The following is a 10817-nucleotide window of genomic DNA, read 5'->3' on the forward strand; positions in this document are numbered from 1 at the left end:
GTGCGTGTGTGTCTGTGTGTGAGTGTGCGTGTGCGTGTGTGTCTGTGTGTGTGCGTGTGTGTCTGTGTGTCTGTGTGAGTGTGCGTGTGCATGCGTGTGTGTGCGTGCGTGTGTGTCTGTGTGTGAGTGTGCGTGTGCGTGTGTGTCTGTGTGTGTGCGTGTGTGTCTGTGTGTCTGTGTGAGTGTGCGTGTGCATGCGTGTGTGTGTGTGCGTGCGTGCGTGTGTGTGTGTGTAAAGAAGGGTCATACAGGGTGGGGCCACCCCGAGCAGGAGCAGGCTGATGAGGGGTCAGACACTCAGTGGGCAGGTCATGTTCAAGGTCAAGGCTGGCTGGATGGGATGGGGTGTGGGGGGGCTGCGAGCTTCTGCCCAGGGTTTATCCCAAGAGCCCTGCAGGGATGGGTCACGGTCCCGCGTGCAGGGCTGTGCACCCACAGGTCTGTGTCTGATCTGGGAGCAGCAGGGGGACTGGGCAGGGGACAGGGAGGTTGGCCGGGCAGGACTGTGATGCCTGCGGGCCGGCTACCCATCCCTGTCTTTGCAGACCACGGATGAAATTGGGAGGAGGCTGGCGGACACCCATTCCATCTACGGGACCTGGGGCATGACCCCACAGGGGTCGCCAGGAGCAGGTGCTGGGGACTGTGGGGGAAGGCCTCCGACACCACCCAGACCACTGTCCCTGGTGGTCACTGACTGGATTGTGCTCCAGGAGCCGGAGCCCACGGAGGCCGAGCCCGAGGCTGAGAAGCCCGGGGCTGGGTGCCTGTGGGTGTGTGGGGAAGGGTCGGGGCTGGCCCCACAGGGAAGAGCCCCCAGAGGCTGGTGTGGGCCCTGGAGCAAAGACTGGGCGCAGAGCGCCCAGCGGGTGGACGGCAGTCGGGGAGACGTCCCGGGGAGGGCTCCTTCCTGGCTGCGACTTCTCTGGGAGGCCCTGGGCTGGGTTCTGTCTCTGCAAAGGCCCACGGAGAGCAGGCACGGGGTGAGCTTTTCTCCTCTCACAGCTGCTCCACCACCTGAGGACCTAGAGCCGGCTCCAGCTCCCTCGGCAGCTCTGGAGGGAGGGGTGGTGCCTGCAGCGACTTCAGGAGGAGACCAGGAGCCGGCAGGTGACCCGGCACCCGCCCACGGAGAGCCTGACATGGGCCAGGAAGAACTGGCACCTGCTCCTGCCCCAGCCCCTGCCCCTGTTCCTGCCCCTGCCAGAGCCGCTGCCCCTGCCTGTGCTCTTGTTCCTGCCCCTGACCCAGATCCTGTCCCTGCTCCTGCCCTGGATCCTGCACCTGCCACTACTGCTGACCCCATCCCTCCCCTTGCCCCTGCCCCTGGCTCTGCTCTTACACCTGTCCCTCCCCTTGCCCCTGCCCCTGGCCCAGCTCTTACACCTGTCCCTGCCCCTGGCCCTGCTCTTACACCTGTCCCTGCTCTTACACCTGTCCCTGCCCCTATGCCAACCCCTGCCCCTCCCCCTGCCAGAGCCACTGCCCCTTCCCCTGCCCCTGCCTATGCTCCTATTTCTGCCCCGGACCCAGCTCCTGACCCTGCTCCTGCCCTGGATCCTGCACCTGCCACTACTGCTGACCCTGTCCCTTCCCTTGCCCCTGCCCCTGGCCCTGCTCTTACACCCGTCCCTGCCCCTGGCCCTGCCCCTGGCCCTGCTCTTACACTTGTCCCTGCCCCTGGCCCTGCCCCTGGCCCTGCTCTTACACCTGGCCCTGCCCCTGGCCCTGCTCTTACACCTGTCCCTGCCCCTTCCCCCACCCCTGTTCCAGCTCCCGTTCCTGCCCCTGACCCAGGTCCTGCCCTGGATCCTGCACCTGCCACTACTGCTGATCCCGTCCCTCCCCTTGCCCCTGCCCCTGGCCCTGCTCTTACACCTGTCCCTGCCCCTGGCCCTGCCCCTGGCCCTGCTCTTACACCTGGCCCTGCCCCTGGCCCTGCCCCTATCCTAACCCCTGCCCCTACTCCTGCTCCTGCAGGGCTCCCAGAGCCACATGCAGAGCCCACAGCCCTGCGGGGATAGCTCCTTGTACAATTACCCTTAGTTCCATCACCAGACCCCGACACCCCACCAGATTGTTTCATCCCCTCCCCCTATATTCTTTCTCTCTGGTACCTATTAACTGTTATTTTATCTTTTCATGTTCTGTATACTGTTTATTATTTGTTTTAAATAAAATTACTTGTTTTCAATTGAACACGTCATGAGCATTAAGTACATTCCCAACGCTGTGCCACCACACCCCAGAACATTGCTGCGGAATATCTCATGCCCCAAAGGAGTCCCCGAACCAGAAGCCCCCCCTGCCCATTTCTCCCCCAGCCCAGACCCTGGAAACCCCTAAGCTGCTTTCTCTCCCTGTTCCTTTCCCTGTTCTGGATGTTTCTGTACGTGGAATCACACAATAGGTGCCTTTGTGTCTGCCCACCTATTTTCAAAGGGACTCGTTTTCTTCTGTGTTTATTCAACACAGAATTTCCCTTATTCGATATTAAAATGCCTGATGGATTACAGATCAGATGTAATCAGAGAGGCCGCTTTAGGAATTATGGGCACAATCTCAGGGCCGAGACCCCTGTTCCTGCTGGGACACCACAGCCTGACCCCAGACAGGAAACGGCTGGTTCCTCCTGTGGCCCACACAGAAACCAGGGAAATGCAGAATGCTGGAAGACACACCACAATGGGCAAAAGCATTGCTCACAACCCAAGGCCAGAGAAAGGTTTCACCTGACTCTGGTCCAAACAATACACCAAGTCACTGGGTTCCACGGGGACAGACACCAAACGCATGCAAGTCCAATGGGGGAGGACAGGCATGTGCAGAGTCAGAGATGTGGGAGCTCCTGGGGAAGGACTCTGGCAAAGGAAACCCTATGGAGGCAGCGCTCATCACCCTCAGACTGGCAGGTATCTGGTCTGGGGAGAACGTGAGGAAGTGGAGGTCCAATGCAGGTCCCCTGGAGGAAAGGGTGACGGGCACCCGTCTGGGAGAACAGTGAGCAGCACCCATCCCAGGCCACAGGTGCACCCATCACCTGGCATGCTCGGCCTCGGACTCACCCCCGGAAACTCTGGCTCGGTTTTTCACACATGTATTTTCAGGAGTGTTCAGCACAGCGGTGGTGGAGAGAGCAGGGAATGGAACAACGCTAATGCCCAAGGAGATGGATGGGATCCACGGTCCCAGTCCTCATGATAAAATGTCCTGTAGCCACTGTCACATTGTCATTCGGGGCACAGGATCCGGGAAGCCCCTCCTGAGACGCCTCCTGCCACCCTGTTTCTGGGAACATTCAGAATTGGAGGAGGAGGAGGTGGAGAGGATCCAGGATGACAGAAGGCCAAGGAGAAGGAAGGTCAGCACTGGGAGGACCTGAGCCACCATCCAGGGCCCGGGCTGTGGTGCCCTCGGGCCTCACCCCAAATAAGGGCTCCTGATGGATGGACCCAACTTCTGCGGTTTCCCTCCCTCCCTCCCTCCCTCTCCCTCCTTTTCTCCCATCCTTCCTCCCTCTCACTCCCTCCCTCCTTCCCCCCTTCCTCCTTCATTCCGCAGAGGATCTGGGGTCCCTGCTGTGTACTGAGCACTGGGGCTTCATCAGTGAGCACCCCCCAACCCACATGGTCACGTCCACTGTGGGAGGTGACAGGGGTCAGTCCTCAGGGCTAGGAGTGTGATGAGCACCAAGAATCTGCTCCTGAAAACAGAGGCCAGTTGCACAAAGAATGGAGAGACCCATGCTTAGCACTTCCTCTAGAAAAATCTAGTCCTGAAAACTGATGAACAGTGAGTATATCCTAGACTTCCTGCAGTGTGAGTTCTAATGGCAGGTATGCACTGATTCCTAGAACCAACAAAGTAAATTACCCAGTGTCGACTGGGGGGTTGTGACTAACTTTTCTGACCCAATGACAGCATTTCAGCCAACATCTCCAGGGCTTCCGAGTTGTCCCAAGGGTCTCTGCGATCCTCTGATCCTTCCATTGACCTCCTTGGGAAGCTCTGTCTTGTCGTCTTCCTTGTCTCTTGCCTCTTCTGGGACCCTTCTGTGGCCTCCCTGCCAGGGCCACCCCCACCAGGACTCCCTGTGCCCCGTGGCGTGGCGCCTGCATCCCATGGGGGTCCTGTGAGCCCGGTGCATTGTGCAAAGCCTGTGTGCTCCCTCTGGGGTCACTTGGCATCTCCCTTGCAGCTGCCTGCATCTTCCTGCACTGGGTCTCCTCTGAGCAGTCTGTGCGGCCGGACTGTGCCCATGTCACGGGCACAGAAGCGAGAGTCCAGAAGGTCCAGATGACCTGCTCCCAGTCCCAATGTGTGGAGCCTGGACCAAGGATGGTCAGCGAGCAGAGGAGGACTTGGGCCCAGGAAGCCTGAGGGAGGACATGGCACAGTGAGCCTGCAGGAGGAGAGTGAGCACCGTGGGGACCTGGCGCTCAGGCCTGCTGGGAGACCACATCCCACCCTCACCGGCTCTGTCCCCAGGGCTGGAGGTCGTCCGGGTATCCACCCTTCCAGGCTGCAGGCTGGCAGTGGCTGCCAGGAGAGGAGGCACCTGGTGTAGGAGAGAGCCTTCAGGCAGAGAGGAGGGGACAGGTGCTCCCCCAGCAGCTGGAGGAACTCAGGGTAGCCACCCTCCCAGACTGCAGGCTGGCAGGGACTGGCAGGGGAGGAGGCACCTGGTGCAGGAGAGAGCCCTCAGGCAGAGAGGAGGGGGCAGGTGCTCCCCCAGCAGCAGGTGCACTGGGGCGGGCTGAGGGGGCATCAGTGGACAGCAGTGCCTGCAGCTGGGGTCTCCACACAGACCCCCTCCTTAGGCTCAGCACAAGCTTGTCTGGATGGCCTTTGTCCCCCAAATACAAAGTCTGGCCCAGAGCCCCCCCACCAAGCCCTGACTCCCAATCCTTTGTACTCAGCTCAAGTGACAAGAAATGGCCCATAGTTTAGGTGGTGTTGGGTGCCCAGGGACATTTGCTTTTCTGGCCCATGCTGTAACATTGCTGGCATTTTAAACATCTCAGGGCTTTGATTCAAAAGCGGTAGGACACCAGGGACCCCAGTCGGCTTTCTGGAAACCTGCCTCTGTGCCTTGCAGCCATCCCATCCCACCAGCTCTGCTCAGAATCCCTCCAGGCCACAGACCCACAGTCTTGGGTCCTCAGGTGGCCCAGACGATGTGCCTTCAAAAAGTGATCCCGGTGGGGCAGTAGGACACACTGCGGATTCCAGCAAATCCCCCTCCCAGAAACTGAGGGTACCACTGGACGAGCTGTCTGAAAACAGCCAGGTCAGGGTTCCAAGAAGACACCAGAGGCACAGGAGTAATTGAGGAGCATCTGAAGGTCAGGTACGGGCAGTCAGAGCTTCCAGGCCCTTCTTCCCTAAAGCTCCTCATTCCTCAGCCTTTCTTCCGGTGATTCTGCTCGGTTTCTATTTGCCCCAACTGTTATCCATTGCCTAGGCAGCAGAGACTCACATATGCCTTTAAATGTTTTGGACAATGAATGTCCACTTCAGGACATAGCCACTTCACTACTGGGAGAGTTGGTAGCAAGCAAAAAGTCACAGAGGACTCCAAGGGTCTGGACTTGGTGTTTCCCTCTCCTGAGATGGGGACACCTGTGCGACGAGCAGGTGGCCAGCTGGTGGGGGGTGGGCAGGCACCTGACATGGACAGATGGGATAGGTGAGGCCCGAGGTCCCCAGGGTATGTGCCTGGCATCTGGACTGAACAGGTCTTCAAAGCTGCAGATTGGCTGGGATCATCTTCAGGCTGAGGAGGAAGGTGAGGGGAGCAGAAGGGACTGAGGAGGCTTGGCTTAGACAGGAGAGGGCTGAGACACTCCTTTGGGGGGAAAGTGGGTCAGGTCCAGGCTCACAGGGACAGATCTTGAGGCCATTGTGCTATGTGAAATAAGCCAGTCCCTAAAGGACCAATACTGGAGGACCCCACTTGTAAGGGACAGAGAGCACTCCGATTCATAAAGGTGCAAGGAGCTGCTGGGTGCCAGGGCTGGGGAGGGGAAATGGGGGGTTAGTGTCTCCTGGGTAGAGGTTCAGTTTGAGATGATGACAAAGTTGTGGCAATGGATGGAGGTGGCAGGTGCAGAAGAGTGAATAATGGTATCAGTTGTATGTCTATTACACAATAGGAAAGTAGTGAGTCAGGAGGACGGGGCCATCAAAAGTCCCAGGAAGGCCCAAGAGCAGGGATCCTGTATCTTAGTTCTCACTCTCATGCTCTGCACCTTGTTGGGTGTCTGAGCTCACAGTGGTATCAGTAAATGCTTGCTAAGACACAGTGCAGGCAGATGGTCCAGAGAGACTGCACAAACCATCTGTGGGCACTGAGGAATCCCAATGGGACATGCATCCAGACTGAGTGAGTGCCCACATTTCACAAACACCAGCATAAATAGCCATTTAAAACGAAAGCAGACGCCACTCTGGAAAACACTATGGGGGTTCCTCAAAAAGTTGAAAAAAGAGCTACCTTATGACCAAGCAATTGCACTACTGGGTATTTACCCCAAAGATACAAATGTAGTGATCCGAAGGGGCACGTGCACCCCGATGTTTATAGCAGCAAAGTCCACAATAGCCAAACTATGGAAAGAGTCTAGATGTCCATCAACAGATGAATGGATAAAGAAGATGTGGTGTGTGTGTGTGTGTGTATATATATATATATATATATATATATATAAAGAGAGAGAGAGAGGGAGAATATTATGCAGCTATAAAAAAAATGAAATCTTGCCATTTGCAATGACGTGGATGGAACTAGAGTGTATTATTTTATTTTTTATTTTTTATTTTTTTAAAGATTTTATTTATTTATTTGACAGAGAGAGACACAGCGAGAGAGGGAATGCAAGAAGGGGGAGTGGGAGAGGGAGAAGCAGGCTTCCCGCCGAGCAGGGAGCCCGATGTGGGGCTCGATCCCAGGACCCTGGGATCATGACCTGAGCTGAAGGCAGACGCTTAACGACTGAGCCACCCAGGTGCCCCTAGAGTGTATTATTTTAAACAAAATAAGTCAGTCAGAGAAAGTCAGTTATCATATGATCTCACTGATATGAGGAATTTGAGGAACAAGACAGAGGATCATAGGGGAAGGGAGGGAAAAATGAAACAAGATGAAACCAGAGAGGGAGACAAACCATAAGAGACTCTTAATCTCAGGAAACAAACTGAGGGTTGCTGGAGTGGAGGGGGTTGGGAGGGTTGGGGTGACTGGGTGATGGACATTGGGGAGGGTACGTGCTATGGTGAGTGCTGTGAATTGTATAAGACTGATGAATCAAAGACCTATACCCCTGAAACAAATAATACATTATACATTAACTTAAAAATCACTAAAATAATAAAAATAAAACAAAAGCAGGTGACCTCAAGCTCTATTACAAAGCTGTGATCATCAAGACAGTATGGTACTGGCACAAAACAGACACATAGATCAATGGAACAGATTAGAGACCCCAGAAATAGACTCTCAACTCTATGGTCAACTAATCTTCCACAAAGCAGGAAAGAATACCCAATGAAAAAAAGACAGTCTCTTCAATAAATGGTGTTGGGAAAATTAGACAGCCACATGCAGAAGAATGAAACTGGACCATTCTCTTACACCATATACAAAGGTAAACTCAAATTGGATGAAAGACCTCAATGTGACACAGGAATCCATCAAAATCCTAGAAGAGAACACAGGCAGCAACCTCTTCGACCTCAGCCGCAGCAACTTCTTGCTAGACACGTCTCCAAAGGCAAGGGTAACAAAAGCAAAAATGAACTTTGGGACTTCATCATGATCAAAAGCTTCTGCACAGCAAAGGAAACAGTCAACAAAACTAAGAGGCAAGCCATGGAATGGGAGAAGATATTTGCAAATGACATTACAGATAAAGGGCTGGCATCCAAGATCTATAAAGAACTTCTCAAACTCAACACCCAAAAAACAAATAATCCAATCAAGAAATGGGCAGAAGACATGAACAGACACTTCTCCAAAGACATACAAATGGCTAACAGACACATGAAAAAATGCTCCACATCACTAGCCATCAGGGAAATATAAATTAAAACCACATTGAGATACCACCTTACACCACTTAGAATGGCAAAAATCAACAAGGCAGGAAACAACAAATGTTGGCGAGGATGTGGAGAAAGGGGAACCCTCTTACACTGTTGGTGGGAATGCAAGCTGGTACAGCCACTCTGAAAAACAGTATGGAGGTTCTTCAAGACGTTACAAATAGAACTACCCTACCACCCAGCAATTGCACTACTGGGTATTTACCCCAAAGATACAGATGTAGTGAAAAGAAGGGCCACCTGCCCCCCAATGTTCATAGCAGCAATGTCCACAACAGCCAAACTGTGGAAGGAGCCGAGATGCCCTTCAACAGACGAATGGATAAAGAAGATGTGGTACATATGTACAATGGAATATTACTCAGCTGTCCGAAAGGATGAATACTTACCATTTACATTGACATAGATGGAACTGGAGGGGATTATGCTAAATGAAATAAATAAATCAGAGAAAGACAATTATCATATAGTTTCACTCATATGTGGAATGTCAGGAATAGCACATAGGACTACAGGGGAAGGGAGGGAAAACTGAACAGGAAGAAATCAGAGGCGGAGACAAACCATGAGAGACTCTGGACTCCAGTAAACAAACTGAGGGTTACAGAAGGGAGGAGGGTGGGGGGATGGGGTAACTGGGTGATGGGTATTAAGGAGGGCACATGTTGTGATGAGAACTGGGTGTTATAGGCAACTAATGAATCACTGAACACTACATCAAAATCTACTGATGTACTATATGTTGGCTAATGAATTTAAATTTAAAAAATTAAATAAAATTAATAAATAAAAAATAAATCCACGGCAGGAAATGGAAATAACACAGAGGGCTCCATGCTCCTGGAGGCTGAGCTAGCGGTCACAGCCAAGGCCTCTGGCAGTGAGGGCACTGGGGTTCTGAGAGGTGCCTCGGTACAACCCTGACCCTGAAGCCCCATGGCCATGGCAAGGTGCAAGGACTGGGAGGGAAGACCCAGCCAGGACCCGTTCTGGCTCCATGGCTGCTACAGGGCTGCTCCCAGCCCCACCAGGCAGTGTCTGTTTAGAACCAGGGAGAAAACCTTTTCCTTCAATTATTCTTTTTAAAAATGGTTGCTCAGCATTGACACAGAAAAACATCTGACATAAAACTGGAGCCGTTCACAGCTGCAAATGACCCAGAAGTGATGAAAATGTAGTGAACACAAAGAGAGGACGTTGTATCCCCAGGCAGGCCTCCTGTGAGCAGGTGCGGCTGGGGCGCTGGACGTGCCCGTGCAGGTAGTGCTGGGCTCCACAGTCTCCCTTGAGGGGACAGAAGTAGGAACCTGCTCTGATGGCTCCACTAAAGTCAGCAGCCCTGCTGGAGACAGGGACAGCCCCTCATGAGTTCTGGGTGTCCTGGTGATTCTTGGGCATGGCCCAAATCTCAGCTTCTTCATGACCTGGGGCCAGCCCAGCAGCTGCGGGTCCCACAGGTCCTCCAGGGCCAGCCCAGTAGCTGTGGGTCCCGCAGGTCCTCCAGGGACAGCACCTTGGTGGGCTTGTGGTCCAGCAGGTCCTCCAGGGCCAGCCCAGTAGCTGTGGGTCCCACACATCCTCCAGGGACAGCACCTTGGTGGGCTTGTGGTCCAGCAGGTACCTGTTCAAGTGGCTCTTATCGTACCACATGGCCTCAGTCTCATTGGCCCAGTTGACCACCATCACCTGGTGACAGGCTGAGGTCAGTCGGTGAACCTCCACCACAACCCCCCAGAAAAGGCCCCCATGTAGTAAAAGTCGCCCTGGTCCTTGGGGATGTGGGCCTGGGACTGGGGCCCGCGCTCATAGCTTAAGTCCTCACGGGCCACCCAGTAGAAACCAGGGTGCAGGGTGCCAAAGAGGGGGGACAGGATCTCCATGCCCACATGGTCACAGAACTTCATGTCCACATCCCCGCACACCATGTCATCCACCACATGGAGGAAGCGCTCCTCACAGAAGCGGCTCATCATCGCCATGCACTGCATGGACACATCCTGCCAGCGCGGGGCACCGCGGACCTCAAGAACCACCACCCTTCAGTGCTCCTGGAGGGGCACACGGGACACAGCAACCAGCTGGTCGGTGAAGACATAGTAGATGGCCCTGTGTCCACCATGAAGTGATTCTGCAGGAACAGCTCCAGGAAGACCCTGTATCCACAGGGGCAGGGGACAGGGCAGGAAGAGGGTCACTGCCAGAGGCTGGCGGCAGGACCCCAGAGCTGGGGGTCATGGACGTGTGCACCTTCTTCATGGGGACAGGCCCTGTGCTGCTTTAAGCAACAGCCACCCTGGCCTGTCCTGAGCAAGTCCGCCGGCAGGGCCTCCCTACCTTCTGCTCCCAGAGATGGGGGCCATCAGCACCCCATCTTACACAGCGGAGCCTGAGGCTTAGGAGGCTGGAAACCCATGCAGCCCCACTGTCAGCATGCTGGAGCCAGGAACACTCCCCTGTCCGGAGCTCCCGGGCAAACCCTGCAGGTGCCCTTCCCTGGCTGAACCCCTGCAGGTTCTGTCCCCACCTGCCATGAGTTGAGCACCTTTGGACACAGCCCCTGTTTCTATGCCCTACAGACTGGGTAGAATCAGCAGGGCCGGCCACCTGCCCCACTTTACCTTGGGTGGGCTGTCGCTGGTCCCCAACAGAGCTGTCTCCACCCCCTATAGGGTCCTCCCTTGAAGGCTACTGGGCCTCTGGATGACAAGGTCCAT

At 54.7% G+C, this 10817-nt stretch overlaps 1 pseudogene; it reads right to left on the reverse strand.

Moving 5' to 3' along the window:
* Nucleotides 1-9465: 9465 nt before the first annotated feature.
* On the reverse strand, nucleotides 9466-10463 carry LOC118531279 (histo-blood group ABO system transferase 2 pseudogene; annotated as a pseudogene).
* Nucleotides 10464-10817: the final 354 nt, after the last annotated feature.

This window comes from Halichoerus grypus, chromosome 8 (assembly GCF_964656455.1).
Source record: "Halichoerus grypus chromosome 8, mHalGry1.hap1.1, whole genome shotgun sequence".
NCBI classification, from domain to species: Eukaryota; Metazoa; Chordata; class Mammalia; order Carnivora; family Phocidae; genus Halichoerus; species Halichoerus grypus.